The sequence below is a fragment of the Miscanthus floridulus genome, chromosome 19 (assembly GCF_019320115.1).
Source record: "Miscanthus floridulus cultivar M001 chromosome 19, ASM1932011v1, whole genome shotgun sequence".
NCBI classification, from domain to species: domain Eukaryota; kingdom Viridiplantae; phylum Streptophyta; class Magnoliopsida; order Poales; family Poaceae; genus Miscanthus; species Miscanthus floridulus.
The window spans coordinates 6,091,018-6,109,729 of record NC_089598.1 but is presented as its reverse complement, the minus strand read 5'-3'; positions in this window follow the sequence as shown (position 1 = coordinate 6,109,729).

Sequence of the window (18,712 nt, the reverse complement as noted above, 5' to 3'; positions counted from 1 at the left end):
CTCGTCCACCGCCGGCGCCGGTCCCTACACGCCACCGCACCTCAGTGAGCACCTCCTCCACCGCTCGTCCGGGACACGACGTCGGCCTTCTCCTGCTGCCTCGACACCGCCTTGCGCCGTCCACCGTCGATCCGAAATGCCTCTGCACCTCGACATCGATCGCGGCTCCGTCAGCAACCCGCTTCTCCTTACTTCATTGAGCAGCGCGGCCTGGATTCGCGTCAAGTTCGCGTCGGGGGCGTGCGGGGCCGCCGGGACGAGCAGCGGAGGGCGGCGCGAAGGACGTCCCCGGTGGCAACGGCGGCCGCCCGAATCCCGCCGGCGCGGCAGCAAGGTGAGCGGAGGGGCAGAGGGACGGTCCGAGCGGTGACGATACTTCGGGCACTGTTCGGTCGGGAAAGAAGCCGGCCTTAGCTTTTTTTTTTTAGTTTGTACCGGTGTTTTTCTCTCGCGATATTTTAATATAAACAGTATTTTTCAACCTAAACAATATAAATTTTATCACAGCCGAACGCCGCCTCGGACCGGGCTTAGCCAAGACTGGCCACGGAAAAACGGATCCCTGTCACATTTATTTTTTAGCCTGGCTAGCCTCTAAAGTGGCTTAGCTGAGTCTGGCTACAGGATATTTACAGGCAACTAAACAATTGGAAGCTGATTTTTTAGATCCTGATTAGATGGTTAACCTAGTCACCCAACCCATAAGCATCCAATCTTATTTTAATACTCCATCTGTCTCAAAATAGAAGTCATTCTCGCTTTCCAATAAGTCCAACTTTTGTTTAACTTTGACCAATTATATATAAAAGAATATCAATATTTATAATACATAATTAGTATCATTAGATAGATCGTTAAACATACTTTTATAATAACTTATTTGGAGATATAAATGTTGCACGTATTTTCTATAAACCTAATCAAAGTTGAGAAAGTTTGACCTGCACGCATCCCATAACAACCTTGTTTCTGAGACTGAGGGAGTATTATATATGACATGGATATAGTTTTTGTATTGGAACAATATCGATCTATGACATCAAGGGTAGACTTAGGACCTAACGGCTCTAAGGACTTGTTTGGATTATTAGGTCTAAAGTTTAATTGACTAAAGTTAAAAGCTAAAACTTTAGACCACTTTTAGCCCACAAGTTTTATAAGATGGTCTAAACTTTAACCTCCTGTTTGAAGCCTCGAGAACTTAAAATGACTTAGACTATGGGATCCAAACAAGGCCTAGGCCCTTGCCCGAGTTCATCCCTTGCGAAGCCCACTAAGGAGGTACCCCCGTCCTAAATAGAAGTCGTTATGGGGTACGTGCAGATCAAATTTTTGGAATTTTGACTAAATTTGTAGAAAATGCGTATAATATTTATATCTCCAAATAAATTTATTATGAAAGTTTATTCAACGATTCATCTAATGATACTAATTATGTATTATAAATATTAATATTCTTTTATATATAATTGATCAAAGTTAAAAAAAACTAACTTATCGAGAGGTGAGAATGATTTTTTTTTTTTTTTTGTCAAAGGCGTAGTCTTTTCTCTCGCTACTGAACATGATCGCAGCGGAATGGAGTGGCAAGCGCCGCACGAATGCTCATAACTCGATTTTGTACCTCGCCCAGGCTGTTGAAATTTTCGGGATCCGCCACTGCGTCACATGCTTTTTACTCTTTATATCAGTCAAAATGTCTTTTTCACACACATTGGACAATTAGAACAGAGTTAGGACTACTTTGGCAGCTCGGGGGAAGGGATTTTTCTGGACAATGCTAATCCCTCTCCTCCCGGAGGAGAGATTTCACACGTGGGGTTATTTTACTATGGCTATTTGGAAGCACGGAATTGCAGAGGAGATAGATTATGTGATGAATTAGTCCTTCCTGATGGCTCTCGGCTTCTCTGGTGTTCATCTACGATGTCCAGGATTATAGGAAAGTCTTGGCTGATATATAGTATAGAAACATCTTTTAAAAATACAAAAAATAAAGAAAATTCAGAAAAAAAAATATAAGAAGGACCGTACATATCAATGCTACTATCCTATATAATCACAAAAAATATCAGAAATAAGTCTATTTACAGAAAAATACATAGGTATTCAAACTGAAATCAAGTCTTTGCATAGCTACATAGAAGCCAAAAATGTTCAACAATCATTACAAAACTTGACCACACTTCACTTGTCTCAAATCATGCATTTCTTCCACGCCAAAACCTCTGCAAATAATATAAAACGAAAATGGTGAACTCTTGTAACAGATTTGTCTTTTTCCCAACAAGTTTGTATATGAATGTATCATATAAAAAAGTAGAAGTTTAAAGAATGAAGCTGCAGCAAGCTAACACATGTAGAAGTAGTTCAGTTCAGATCAACTAGTGTAGGCTTTTCTTTTCTTTTCTTTTATTATAGACAAACATGGAATGGAATGGGAAGTTAGTTACAGGCTACACCTGTCAGATGAGTTTCTTCCAGTGTAATACATGCAGGAAGTGAAACATCTCAACACCTTACTTCCAGAATACTTCCAAACATGTCAACATCTTACTACAAACAGAGAGTCCAAACTAAGAGACCAAGCACTGAAATGAAACAAATAGTCCAAACTATCAGAAGATTTGTTTATGCAGCCAGATGACGCACGCACATAGCATGGCTAATAGCACAATCACTGTCTATCTGTGCCCTTGCATGAAAACACTGGATTTGTTTGGGATAGTTCAACTGTGAAAACACTGTAGCATATACAAATTTTACTTTTTAAAGATACATGAAACTATAGACGAACATCTTATTTCTGAATCCCTGCTGCCAGAAAAAAGGTTATTTTGGTAAAGAAGCTGCAGCATAGATAAATAACATTTTTTTAAAGCATACATGAAACTACGAGGCACGCAGGGTATCAGGCTAGCCACAAAGCAGGACAGTGGCAGGAAGAAACTCTCTTCCATGGCTGTATAAATTGTATTATTACATATGAACTCTAATAATTTTTTATAGCATTCTACAGCATGCACCCAGGAATCTATACAGATGACAACAAATGAAGCAGGAAAATCTTTTCTCCTTTCTCTGTTCCTTCGGCAATGTAACACGCAGAACAAATCACTCCTGCAAAAGCATCATGCCCTCATCATCATCACATCCAAAACTGCGATAGACACTACAATTTATACTTGATCAAAGTTGCCATTTTGAAGCTTTGTATTCTCTCCACAGATCACTTGTACTGAAAAGCTTAGTCAGCTATGACCTTATTAGTCGGAGAGATTTAGCAAGCACTTGTCTGAACTTGTGCTAGATGATGTGTGAGACATATATTCAGTGCATCTCGATATACAAGATTTTATACTATGTTCAAACGTTCAGACTACACACAATGTTCCGACTACACACACCAAACATGTAGATGCATATATGCCATAATTTAGCCAAGCTACCTGTACCTGTGTGCTTGCTCGTGTTTAGGAGGAAACCAGGACAAGTAGACAACACTAGTCCTGAACAGTGCTGAATGCACATTCTAATGGGGACAACACTAGTTCAAGAAACCAGAAATCTATGGCTCCCTAGGAGCTGGACCTACAGGAACATGATTCAATTTTTTGAGCGAGAGAATTGGTAATCTTGGCACAGAGTTGATCCCAGGACTGCAGGAAAGCAATAATCACATTTGATAGTTCTTGAAAAAAAGCGATGCAAACAAAGAGACATTGGCTTTAATTTTTAGAAACTCTAATAAGCAGCATCTTGTGTATTAGACCTTGCGATTGCGAGGCACACTGTGAAAATTCCGAGCTAACTGACTGACTCAAACATGTGTCCATCAGAGTTGAGAGCAGCTGAACTAACTTGGAACAAGCAGCAAAGTCTATTGAGCTAATTAAAACAGGAGAATTTGCTCTGACACATGCTAAATAAACCTCATGATCTTGTGTATTAGACCTTGCGATTGCGAGGCACACTGTGAAAATTCCGAGCTAACTGACTGACTCAAACATGTGTCCATCAGAGTTGAGAGCAGCTGAACTAACTTGGAACAAGCAGCAAAGTCTATTGAGCTAATTAAAACAGGAGAATTTGCTCTGACACATGCTAAATAAACCTCATGCGTGCACAACATTGATGACTAAGGCACTGCAGGTTAAATAAATTCAGCATTGCACATCCAAGTCGCAAGCACTGCTGATTAAGGCAGTTCTTTAACCATCAGACAAAACATGATATTCTCAATATGCTACTACAAGCACATCCAATGAGTAAAAGTTACACATCCAAGTTGTAGGAGCTCGATCTGGGGAGATCTGGGGAGGACAAGGAGGAGAGAGGAAGGGCTCACCGGTTCTTGGGACGAGGCAAGGTGGCCAGGTGGGGGCAATCACGGAGCAGGGGTGGAGATCGAGCCGACGCGGTCGCGTCGGCGGAGGCGGTGGCACTGGATCAGGTTCAGGTAGCCGCGCGTCGAGGTGGCCACGGCAGCCCCAGCAACTACGATAAACAGTCTGAGAAGAAAACCGAAACCCTAGCGGGATAGGTTGAGGCAGGCTCACCGTTGGCGTGAGCCGAAGCAACGAGAAGGCGGAGGAGAGGCGGCGACGGGATGCCGGGGCGACGGCGGCGGCCTCGCGACTAGCGGCTACGTGAGCGGAGGAAGAGGCGAAGAGCTATGCGAGCGGTCGGCACGGGGAAGCCCTCCCGGCCTCATCACTCGTGGATTTCTTCTGCGCGGAAAACGAAGGGAAGCGGGCTGCGATCCTCGGGTTGGTGGGCTACCAAAGGGGGCAAAAATTTGGCCCGGGGAAGACCGGCACGGGGCAGATTAGCCCAGAGAAAAGGCTGAGATCCCGCAGGGAATCTGGGCTGCCAAAGTAGGCCTTATAGTAAAGTAGTTCCTGGTATAAATTATGAACAAATTTAGCCATGGCCTTTTCTTTAATGAGCAAATTGGTTCCTTGGCCCTAAAAAAAGTTGAGCTTAGTTTCTTGGCCTTATTTTTGTTGAACTTTGTTATTTGGCCCTGAATGAAATTTCGTTTGGAAATTTGGCCCTTCCGTTAGTTTCACTGGTTGACGGTGTTAAAAGCAAGGTGAAATGACCTTTTTACCCCTGGAGCGAAATGAAACACTAATACAATGTACAGTACAGTCATACATGCATCTCAGGCTGTCTATTATCATTAATCTCCCAAAGTAAGTAAAATACTTTTTGAAGCATGGAATTATTATTTTTCATATATATTTGCCCATGACGTCACACTGACCGTTTGAAATGCATATAAATTCACACTCCAAGTGCACACTTACACAATGATTTCAATCCAATGGATGAAAACATTAAGGCGATAGGTTCAGGTCATCTTGAACAAGGTTCACACATACAAGCAATGTCTAAGTTCATAAATAAGTTCACATTAACAAAGTCAAGCAAACATACAGTACATGGCATTCATGCATATCAAAGGCTAAGTCTTTTCTTGCTTCATGTACTCATTGCAGGGATAGGTGGTTGTATTTTTTTTTGCTTCTAGTTCCCATGGATGGGCTGTCATCCTTAGTACTTGGCACTTTCTTCCTCTAGGGCCCTATTCGCTTCTCTTATAATCCGTCTTTTTTACCTTGTTTTTTCAGCCGGAACAATGTTTTTCTCTCCCAACAAATCAGCCGGAACAGTGTTTCGGCTTGTTTTTTCAGCGAAGCGAACGGAGCCTTTATGGGTTTCACCTTCTTTGTAACCTTAGCCTTCACAGGTTGTTCCATGTGTGAGAGATACTTGATGGAAAGTGCTTCTGGCTGATTTGAGCCACTTCTTGACCTTCAAAAGTTCATTTTCAGCAGCAAATATCGTTAGTTTAATATTCAATAGTCGAATGGAAAAAAATCAGATTTAGAAGAAAAAGACCTTTTTATAGCCTAGAGCTAGATATATTTTGTTTTCCCTTAGCCTTACTTGACATCTCCAAGCTATGTCTGTGATGATAGAGAGCATCTATTTAGTTTCCTAACCAAGTGGCAGTTAATAGTAACACAAAATTTCAGCTGCAAGAACTCAAAATAATTTTGAGATAGTTGCTGCAAGGATAGCTGTAAGGAAACCAAAAAATAAGCACAGAACAGTCGGAGTTGTGCCATCTCAACTGAACTCCACCATACAATTCAGGTAAGATAAAATTAACCAATAAAAACAGAGTTTAATCCAAGGACATAACATTACAGGGTGTCAAACAGGGTTTAGAGAGTCAACAGAAAAGAATCACACAATTTTGAAAGTGCATTTACCCCCTATGTGGATTTTGGTGTATTGATGACATCCAAATTAGGGACTAATGTGATCTTAATGAGATATGTCACAGCTATTAGTCCCGTGAAAGAATCAAAGAGTTGATAAAGATGAAATGGTATCCCTCAATTTTTGAAGTTGTAAAGGTGGACGAACTCAAAGCGCTCTCCAAAGGTTTTATTTTTGCTTTTGAGTTTAGGATCCGCCGCACTATAAAGAGGGATGCAAATTTAGTTGGTCTGAGAAAGATAGAGTGCTCAAGCATAATAATTAAATCAAAAGAGAGACACTCTAGCACTCCACGAGCATGTAGATTATTTTTCTGTGACTGTCGGTGTCGGAAGTCACGACTCTTGTCGAAAGTTCTGATTCCCAGTCACTTAGCCTGCGCGGTGACTGTGGACGTCGAAAGTCCCGACCCAAGCCAAAAGTCCCGGCATTGGTGGTTCTGACTGTCTGGCTATCTGTGCTCGTCGGAAGTCCCGACGTACATCGGAACTTCCGATCATTGGAAGTCCCAAAGCTTGTCGAGAGTCCCGACACCTAGAGCTTTACTGGCTGTTTAACTACGCACGTCGGAAGTTCCGACCGTCGGAAGTCCGAACGTTTGCCGGAAGTTCTGACATTAACTTGCACGTGCGGACTTCTGACCCCGTGTGAACAGTCCTTTCTGTTGATGTCGGAAGTCCCAAGATCTGTGTCGGAACTTTCGACGTAGATCTGAACGGTTAGATTTTCACTTGGAGGTATAAATACCCCTCTCTTCACTTCTAACCGTCACGGACTCATTCTCTTCACTTCTAACCGTCACGGACTCATTCACAACTGACCCACTTCGTGCTCAACAACTTCCAAGCAACTAAAGCACCCCTCTCCTTCCCCCTTTGCTCTAATCTTTGATTCTCTTAAGGTTTTGAGTGAAAGGAGAGTGGATTAAGTGAGAGCATCACTTTGATAAGCTTGAGCACTTGATTTCTTCGTCAAGCCGGTTGATTTTACGTCTATTACTCTTGAGGCTTTGGCCCTAGCCGGCTAGGCGTTGCCCAAGAGCTTCCATCTTGTGGAAGAGCATTGGGAAGTTTGTATTACCCTTTGAATCCTTAGTGAAAAGCTCAAGTGACCTTTGTGGTCGCTTTGAGAGGGCAAGGAGGTGGAAAAGACTCCGACCTTGGTGGTCACCTCAATAACGAGGACGTAGGAGCTCCTAGTGGGGTTGCCGAACCTCAGAATAAATCCTTGTGTCCCGTGTGCTTGTTGTTGTGATTGCTAGAGATTACTTGTATGTGTTTGTCTCTTTCTCTCTCAAACTTCATTCTAGGGTTTAGACTCGATCCATGGTTTGGAGGCATTACGGCGTCAAGGGAGTGACCCAACATCTTCACCAAACCACTAGGAAGTGGGGTTGTAAGATTATTTATCCGCAAAGTTAAATTTGGCACTGCTTTTGTAGTTCACGTAGGCATCGGAACTGCTGACGTTTGTGCCGGAACTTCTGACAACGTCGAGAGTTCTGACCCAAACACCAGGACTTCCGACATTGACTGACAAATTTGAACTTAGCATTTGCAGTTAATTTTTAGATACGCCTATTCACCCCCCCCTCTAGGAATTGTTAGATCCTTTCAATTGGTATCAGAGCAAGGTCTTCTCTTTGCGCTTCACCGCATGAGAAGAAACAATGTCGGAGTCCGACAAGATGCAAGCCGTTGCCGTCGAAATGGCCAAGAAAATAGCTGAAGAGTTGATGAGTGCTCAAGCCAAGCTCTTTCAATATGAAATGAAAAAGATGCAAGATGAGATGAGCAAGATGAAGGAAGAATTTGAGCAAGAAGGTTGATGATGCAATAAGTGGCAAGAATGATACTAGTAACAAGAATGAAGCAAACAAAGATGTCGCTAGTGATATTAGAGCCAGTGAGCATGCTCATGGAAAGGGAATATATTCAAACATGAGTTTTGACTATGGACAACTCATAAAAGGTTCAACACTACATACTCCATCTGTCAACATTGGCAAGCCACCTCATTTTGATGGAACAAGATACACCGATTGGTCTTACAAGATGAAGATGCATCTCATTGCCGCAAGACTTTGGGAAGTTGTGGATGTTGGTGTGATGATTCCTACCGATGAAGATAGAGAGATAACTCTAGAAGAAGTGCACAACCTCCATCAAAATGCACAAGCCGTAGCATTGCTTGTGTCAAGCCTAGCTCCAGATGAGTTTAGAAAAGTGAATGGAATGGAAAGTGCAAAACAAATTTGGGATACTTTGAAAGTATCATTTGAAGGAGATAAAAGTGTGAGAAAAGGCAACATAGAGTTACTTCATGGTGAATTGAAAAGATTTGTATTCTTGCAAAATGAAACAACACAATCTATGTTTGATAGGCTCATGGCATTGGTCAACCGCATAAGAGCTCTTGGAAGCACCAAATGGGATGACAATAAGGTTGCTAGAAAGATGTTGAGAACCTATAGAGCCAAGAACAACATACTAGCGTCCGTGATCATGGAAAGGCCCGCTTATGATGAGATGACACCTCAAAAAGTTCTTTCAAAACTCAAGCATCATGAGTGTCTAGATGAAGATGCAATCAATGCTCATAATCAAAATCCTAATGCAATGGGATTCAACAAGAGTGCAGCCCTTAAAGCAACTCAACAACATGAAGGTCAAGGTTTAAGTCAAGAAAAAAAGAAGAAAGTGAAGGATGATTCCTCAAGTGGAGAAGAAGATTCCGATGCGGAGGTTGCATTTGTGATTAGAAATCTTAGATAGTTTATGAAGAAGAAGAGCAACCGCAAGACCTATGATGATGGAAAGAGAAGGTTCAAAAAGAGATTTTGCTATGGATGTGGTCAAACCGATCACTTCATAGCCAATTGTCCTAATGAGAAGAAGAAGCACAAGCATGACAAGGATGAAGACAAGAAGAACGAAGGCAAGAAGAGAGGTGAAGTTCATCTTGGGGAAGAATGAGAGTCAAATGATAGTGACTCAAGTGATGATGAAAAGAAGAAGAAGGGAACCGCAAACATCACCATCCACCACTCTTCTTCACCGACCATGATCTTCCCTGACTCAACTTCACCACCAAAACTCTTCTCCAACCTATCTTCACCACCGAGGCTCTTCCCCAACCTCATTGACAACGATTACTACACCCGTTTCCTCTAGTGATGAGGATGATAGTTGTGATGATAACATAGAAGAAATTAAAGCAACCATGATAAAGAAATTTGGTAAAAAGGCCTTCACTAAAATAAAAACACTAATGAAGAAATTAGAGAAGAGGGATAGATGCTTAGAGATGCAAGGAGATATAACCACTCAAGAGAGAGAGAAAAATCTTGCTCTTGAAGCATCTATTGCCAAGGAAAAGATGAAGGTTGAGAAGTTAACCGTTGAATTGTCTTTAGCCAATGACTCAATTGGGAAATTGACCAAGGAACATTCCTCGGTTAATGATCAAGTAGCTAGCCTCAAGAATGAGAATAGTATAGCTCAAGAAAGCCTCACAAGCTTAGAAGAAAAATATCGAAATCTTGAGCTAAACTATAGTACTCTTTGGGCTAGCACTTCAACTTCTCCTAAGGCAACCGAAGACTCTAATGTCTCCACTAGTGATGGTTGTAAAAGATGCTATAAAATTGATGTGAATGCATATACAACTAACCTTGTTGAGTTAGAGAAGAAAGACAAGGAGATTCATAGGTTGAAGATGATATTGAAGAATGGGTGCAAGTGTCAAGAGCAATCCAACAAGACTATATACAAGTCATCAAGGCACCCATCAATCAAGGAAGGCATTGGCTACAATAGGTATGATGGAAAGGCCAATGGAAGGAACATGATCAATGGTGTGCCTTGTGTGAAGTTCAACAAGGACGTTGCTCTTGATGAGCTAATATGCAAGGCCAACAACAAGGTCTACATTCCAAAGATCCAACCTACAAGTAACAAGACAATCAAAACGAAGCAATCCGATGTCCCCAAGCCACAAGCACCACTTCCACAATGCTATGCTAGTGACTATACGTGTTGTTGGGGGCAAGGATGACAAGATTGTGGTTAAATATGTTGGTGCCCAAAAGAGAAAGGAAATTATGAGGAGTGTTTGGGTGCCCAAGTTTTATGTGACTAACCCTCTAGGACCCAAATCTTTTTGGGTACCTAAAACAAAAGCTTAATTTGTCTTTGTAGAAATATTCCTCTGGTAGAACAAGTTGGGTGTTGGATAGTGGATGCACCAATCATATGACCAGAGAGAAGGACATGTTCACATCATTCCAACCAAGTCATGATCAAAGTGAAAATATTGTGTTTGGTGACAATGAAAAAGGAGAAGTCCTCGGTTTGGGTAAAATTGCTATATCAAATGATAATTCCATTTTCAATGTTTTACTTGTGAATTCGTTGAGATACAATTTGTTGTCCGTTTCACAACTTTGTGAGATGGGTTACAACTGTCTCTTTACGGATAAGGGTGTGGAAGTCTATAGAGGGGAGGATTCCTCTATTGCATTTATGGGTCATTTAAAAGGAAAACTCTATCTAGTTGATTTCACATCAAATAGAGTAAATCCTGAGACTTGTTTAATGGCAAAATCTAGCATGGGTTGGTTATGGCATCGCCGACTTGCCCATGTTGGGATGAGGAACTTGGCCAAACTTTAAAAGGGCGAACACATCCTTGGACTAACAAATGTTTCTTTTAAGAAAGATAGGATTTGTAGCGCATGCCAAGCGGGAAAACAAGTTGGAGCTAAACATCCCGTCAAGAATGTTGTAACAACCAAAAGGCCATTGGAATTGCTTCACATGGACATATTTAGACCCATCGCTTACATAAGCATTGGTGGTAACAAATATGGTTTTGTAATTGTTGATGATTATTCTCGTTTCACTTGGGTATTCTTTTTGCGTGAAAAGAGTGAAGTCCAAGGTATCTTCAAGAAGTTTGCAAGAAGAGCCCAAAATGAGTTTGACATCAAAATCAAGAGAGTTAGAAGTGACAATGGCACAGAGTTCAAGAACACCAACATTGAAGAGTTTCTTGATGAAGAAGGAATCAAGCATAAGTTTTCAGTTCCATACACTCTACAACAAAATGGTGTTGTGGAGAGAAAGAACCGAACGCTCATAGAAGCCGCAAGAGCAATGTTGGATGAATACAAGACTCCAACCAACTATTGGGCAGAAGTGGTCAACACGGCATGCCATGCTATCAACCGCTTATATCTTCACAAGAAAAGAGAAAAGACCGCCTATGAACTTCTAACCGGTAAAAAGCCTAAGGTGCACTACTTTAGAGTTTTTGGATCCAAGTATTTCATACTTAACAAGAAATCCAAAAGCTCTAAGTTTGCTCCAAAGGTTGATGAAGGTTTCATGCTTGGTTATGTACTAACGAACATGGATATCGTGTTTTCAATAAAACCACCGGTTTGATTGAAATCACGGTAGACGTGACTTTTGATGAAACCGATGACTCTCAAAAAGAGCAAGTCAATGTTGAGAATGTAGGTAATGAAGAAGCTCCACACGAAGCAATCAAGAAGCTTGCTATTGGTGAAGTAAAGTCCATTGAAGACAAAGATGAAGACCATGTTGTGCATGATGATCTTGATCCAACCATTCATCATGTTTCATCCAATGAACATGGTGAAGCTTCCGCAATAAGAAATAATCAAGATGGGAGATCAAATGAAGCATAAGGTCATTCTCATGAAGATGGTGTCAATGATGAGCGAGCTCAACCATAACTCAACAAATGAAGAAAGAAGTAAAGTCAACCCTCCACAAGCTCATGATTGTGATCTTCCAATCGATCATGACCGTGATGATGATGATGATGGCCCAATCCAAAGATCAACTCAAGTGCCACATCCTAGAGTGCATCAATCCATTCAATAGGATCATCCCGTTGATAACATATTGGGGAGCATTCGACGAGGGGTAACTACACGTTCCCGTTTAGCAAGTTTTTGTGAATATTACTCGTTTGTTTCTCCTTTGGAACCTCGTAGGGTGGAAGAGGCACTTGATGATCCGGATTGGATGATAGCCATGCAAGAGGAGTTGAATAACTTTACTCGAAATGAAGTCTGGTCCTTGGTGGAAAGGCCCAAGCAAAATGTGATTGGAACCAAGTGGGTCTTCCGCAACAAGTAAGATGAGCATGGCGTGGTAACAAGGAACAAGGCAAGGTTGGTGGCTCAAGGATTCACTCAAATTGAAGGCTTGGATTTTGGGAAGACCTATGCACCGGTGGCTAGGCTAGAATCATTTTGTATTCTACTTGCCTATGCCACCCATCATGACTTCAAGCTATATCAAATGGACGTGAAGAGTGCATTTCTCAACGGCCCCCTATCTGAGTTGGTGTATGTAGAGCAACCACCGGGCTTTGAAGACCCCAAGTATCCAAACCATGTCTACAAGCTCGACAAGGCGCTCTATGGGCTCAAACAAGCCCCTAGAGCTTGGTATGATTGTTTAAAGGATTTCCTACTCAAACAAGATTTTGAGATAGGAAAGGCCGATGCTACTTTGTTTACTCACAAAGTCAATAATGATATCTTTGTTTGCCAAATATATGTCGATGACATAATATTTGGTAGTACTAATGTGACTTTTTGTGAGAAATTTAGTAGGATTATGACAAATAGGTTCGAGATGTCCATGATGGGAGAGTTGAAGTTTTTTCCTTGGATTTCAAATCAAGCAACTCAAGGATGGGACGTTCATAAGTCAAACCAAGTACACCAACGACATGTTGAACAAGTTTAACTTGGACAAGGCCAAGCCCATCAAGACACCCATGCCAACCAATGGACATCTTGATCTTGATCAAGGAGGGAAGGACGTCGATCAAAAGGTATATCGCTCCATGATTGGATTCCTTCTTTACCTTTGTGCATCTAGGTCCGATATTATGCTTAGTGTGTGCATGTGTGCAAGATTTCAAGCTAATTCAAAAGAATGTCATTTGATGGCCGTTAAGAGATTTTTTCGGCATTTAGTGCACACTCCTAATCTTGGCTTTTGGTATCCTAAGGGCTCCACTTTTGAGTTACTTGGCTATTCCGATTCGGATTATGCCGGTTGCAAAGTAACCCAAAAGAGTACTACCGGGACTTGCCAATTTATTGGTAGATCCTTGGTGTCGTGGAGCTCTAAGAAGCAAAATTTCGTTGCTTTGTCCACCGTCGAGGCTGAGTATGTGGCAGCCGACGCTTGCTGTGCCCAACTACTGTGGATGAAGCAAACACTAAAAGACTTTGGATATGAGTTAACCAAGATTCCACTTTTGTGTGACAACGAGAGTACCATTAAGTTGGCAAACAACCCTGTAAATCACTCTCAAACAAAGCACATAGACATCCGGCATCATTTTTTGAGAGATCACGAAGCCAAAGGAGATATCGCCATTCATCATGTGAGCACTGAAAAACAATTAGCCGATATCTTCACAAAGCCCCTAGATAAGTCAAGATTTTGTGCTTTGAGGAGTGAACTAAATATCATTGATTCTCGTAACGTGGCTTGATCCCTTGCACACACTTTTGTTTGATCTAGTTAGGAGAAATGAATTAAGAACATATTGTGTGACACTTTCAAAATCTATTTTATAATTTTCATGAGTGACTATTGCTTTGTGTTGGTTGAATAAAATCTAGTCACTTGTGAAAATGTTAGTGTCCATCATATTTTTGCCCCACATGGTAGAGTAAGTGCAGGTTGAGGTGTTTTTCTGTTTCCCTGCGTCGGAAGTCCCGACGTACGCCGGAAGTCCCGACGTACGCCGGAAGTCTCGGCTCACGCCGAAAGTCCCGACCGTCGGAAGTCTCGATGTAAGCCAGGAGTTCCAATGCAGATCTGACTTTTTGACCACGCTAAGTCAGTTGCCCAATTCATTTTTTACCCGGCCTAGTCCCTTATCTACGGTTATCATAAATCTCCCTCTTCCTTATGCACTGTACATTATGCATGTCATTAAGCAAGTATCCGGCATCCGATTTCTCTATGACACTCAGCAAAAGCTCCTCAAGATATCCAACAAGACCTCCATCATTGCTGCTAGAGAACTGAGGGAGAAAGCTAATGCAGCCAAAGCTAAAGGGAAAGGTGCTTCGGGTTCTCGCTCTCGCCGTGGTGCTTCAACACCTGCTGCTGCTGCTCGCTCTTCTAGTACTGAGCCCCTCTCTTCGTCCTCCTCTAGAAAGAAGCCCAATAAGTTCAAGTTCCTAATGACATACATGTTTGGATAGTGTTGTGCTAGTGCTCAACGTGAGCACGATATGCAAGAGAGGCTATATCGGTTGGAACAGCACACAGGGATTATATCTTCTCCTCCGCCGCCGTTTGTGCCTCCTCGTGATCCGTTGGCTTTATATGATGAGGCTTGTGCGGCCTATGAAGACGATGCGACTTCTCGCCCTCATGGCAAGGGCAAGGCGATGGAAGAAGATGAGGATTACATCGAGGACGATGATGAAGATGACGACGATGGTGGTGACGACGGTGACCACGATGAGGATGATGACTACGAGGATGATGACTAGTTGTTTTTTCATGCAGCCTACCCCTTTTGGCACTTGTTGACAAAGGGGGAGTGTTAGGCTTTGATATCTTGTAATATGTTAGTTGGTTATTTCATTTCGAGACTTTAAAACTTCTAACTTGTATGAACTATGTCATGTGGTGACTACTTTGTGATGGACATCTATTTATATGTGTTTGTGATGAATGATTGTAGGATAAGTAAAGTTATTTTCTATCTACCTTATTTGCTTGTACTTGTCTACACTTGTGATGGTGGATGTTTTTGAATGGCCATGTGTTGCTTCAAGTTTTTACTTTGAAATCTTGGCCATCATACTCCTTTTACTTGTTGTGTGAAATAACATGTCATATTGCATTTCTTTTCACACATATTTATTTGTTCACACACACTTGTTGCACCCCACGAATTGCAAAAATTTAGAGGGAGCTTTTGTCTTGATGTATGCAAAATCTTGTATAGATGATTCTAATTGAAATTCAAATCCATGCATACATCAAGGGGGAGCTTTTTATAAATTTTGGGGTTCAAAAGTTTTAAAATCTTTTATTCTTATAAAAGCCTAAGTTGGTTGTCATCAATTACCAAAAAGGGAGAGATTGAAAGTGCATTTACCCCTTATGTGGGTTTTGGTGTATTGATGACATCCAAATTAGGGACTAATGTGATCTTAATGAGATATGTCGTAGCTATTAGTCCCGTGAAAGAATAAAAAAGTTGATAAAGATGAAATGGTATCCCTTAATTTTTGAAGTTGTAAAGGTGGATGAACTCAAAGCGCTCTCCAAAGGTTTTATTTTTGCTTTTGATTTTAGGATCCGCCGCACTATAAAGAGGGATGCAAATTTAGTTGGTCTAAGGAAGATAGAGTGCTCAAGCATAATAATTAAATCAAAAGAGAGACACTCTAGCACTCCACGAGCATGTAGATTATTTTTCTATGACTGTCGGTGTCGGAAGTCCCGATGTAAGCCAGAACTCTCGATAGTCGAAAGTCACGACTCTAGTCGGAAGTTCTGACTCCCAGTCACTTAGCCTGCGCGGTGACTGTGGACATCAGAAGTCCCGACGTGAGTCGGAACTTCCAACAGTCAGAAGTCCTAACCCAAGCCGGAAGTCTCATCGGTGGTTCTGACTGTCTAGCTGTCTGTGCTCGTCGAAAGTCCCGACGTACGTCGAAACTTCCAATCGTTGGAAGTCCCAAAGCTTGTCGGGAGTCCCAACACCTAGAGCTTTACTAGTTGTTTAACTGCACACGTCAGAAGTCCCGGCGTACGTTGGAAGTTCCGACCGTCAGAAGTCCCAACGTTTGCCAGGAGTTTCGACATTAACTTGCACGCGCGGACTTCTGACTCTGTGTGAACAGTCCTTTCTATTGACGTCGGAAGTCCCGAGATCTGCGTCGGAACTTTCGACGTAGATCTGAACGGTTAGATTTTCACTTGGGGTATAAATACCCCTCTCTTCACTTCTAACCGTCATGAACTCATTCACAGCTGACCCACTTCGTGCTCAACAGCTCCCAAGCAACTAAAGCACCCCTCTCCTTCCTCCTTTGCTCTAATCTTCGATTCCTTTAGGGTTTTGAGTGAAAGGAGAGTGGATTAAGTGAGAGCATCACTTTGGCAAGCTTGAGCACTTGATTTCTTCGTCAAGCCGGTTGATTTTGCGTCTATTACTCTTGGGGCTTTGCCCCTAGCCGGCTAGGCGTTGCCCAAGAGCTTCCATCTTGTGGAAGAGCATTGGGAAGTTTGTATTACCCTTTGATTTCTTAGTGGAAAGCTGAAGTGACCTTTGTGGTCGCTTTGAGAGAGGCAAGGAGGTGGAAAAGACTCCAACCTTGGTGGTCACCTCAACAACGAGGATGTAGGAGCTCCTTAGTGGGGTTGCCGAACCTCGGAATAAATCCTTGTGTCCTGTGTGCTTGTTGTTGTGATTGCTAGAGATTACTTGTATGTGTTTGTCTCTTTCTCTCCCAAACTTTATTATAGGGTTTGGACTCAATCTACGGTTTGGAGGCATTACGGCATCAAGGGAGTGACATAACATCTTCACCAAACCACTAGGAAGTGGGGTTGTAAGATTATTTATCCGTAAAGTTAAATTTGGTACTGCTTTTGTAGTTCACGTAGGCGTCGGAACTGCTGACGTTTGCGCCAGAACTTCTGACAACGTCGGGAGTTCCGACCCAAACGCCGAGATTTCTGACATTGACTGACAAATTTGAACTTAGCATTTGCAGTTAATTTTTAGATACGCCTATTCACCCCCCCTCTAGGCATTATTAGATCCTTTCAAATTTAAATCAACAATTCTCAGTTCAAATAAAAGGGACTACAAAAAGTGATGAATTGTGTTAAATGTAGAATTTTCACTGTGCTTTTGTAAACAAGCTTATTACGCTATGCAAAGAAATTTCAACTTGGATGTATAATATCTTGATTGCCGCAGTTTATAACAAAATCCTCATTTGTGTCTCTTTCTTTTTCCCCACATTTCTAACAAACGAAATTGCATTTGAGATTCTTTGATCACCCAATACCGTTACAAGATCGGCTCCAATTTAGCAGCTAAAGCAACCATCAGAGCATCAAATACATAGAATGAATCAAATAATCTGAACCAGAGTGCAACACTGCTTACAATCCAGTTCCTGGTTTTGGTGAGTCATTGGGCAAGCGCATAGATGCAGTAGGCGACATCCGCCTGTGGCCTCGCGATGGACATCGCCGCCACAATCTCTGCAACACTGGCACTGACAAACCCATCAGACAACAAACTCAAACCGAGAAACGCTGGAGAAACCACAGCACTCGATGATCCGGCTAGTTCCTAAAATCAAATTATAAGTTATAAGAAAAAAAAATGGAAAGAGAGAGCATGGGAGGAATCCACACAGTGCGCAGGTGGCGCTCCTTGGGCGGGCTCTCCACGTGGTTGGTGGCTCTAACCATTGCGACATCCAGATCCTGAGAAAACAAAAACCACACCCCAAAGAGAATCAATAAACACCGCTGCGGACGGCGGCCATCCCTACAGCGCCCGCAGCCTACCCCGTGGCTCCCTCATTCGCGCGGCAGGTAGCCTACCCTAACACCAGTCGGGCTACCCTGCTGTGCCGTGGACGGTGTGGATCCGGCTCCGGCCCAGGTGGATCCGCCGTGCGGAAGCTCGTCGGAGCCATCCATCTCCAGCGCCAATTCTAGGGTTTGGACAGAAGACGCCCAAACTAGCGACGCCTCCAACTGCGCTTTGACGGGATATTTAACTTTTTACCATTATAACGGATGTCACCTCTTCGGATAGCACTCTTAAAATTGCTCCTACATATTTACCATCGAGAGGGAAGAATTCATAACTTTAAGCCATTTTTGCATATGTGGCATGACACGTAGGGAAGCCAGCGTGTTTGTGGGATGCGAAATGACTTTGTTACCCGTCATCTATTTCTTCTTCGTCCGTCTCATCCTCATCGCTTGGTAAAGATTCATCCCAGCCTACACGCCTCTCAGCTCCGCCTCCTCCTCCCTCCCAGACACGAGTAGCAGCAGATGAAGCTGGCGAGCGCGAGGTCTGCGCACCACCCCAGATGCGAGTAGCAGCAGATGAACGCAAGCACGAGATCCACCGCGCGTGGGCTGTACCGCGTGTGCATCCCCATCCCTGGCGTGCCTCCCCCATGGTCGGCCGCGCGAGGTCCAGCTCCTCCCCTTCCGGTCGTTGCTCCCCCATCCCCGGCAGCGCGCGTGAGGTCCGACTCCTCCCCTTATGTCCGCGCGAGCTCCTAGGTCCAGCGAGGTGCCACCATGTTCGTCGCCAGCGGGGAAAGCTGGCTCGCTGGTACCGGCGCGACCGC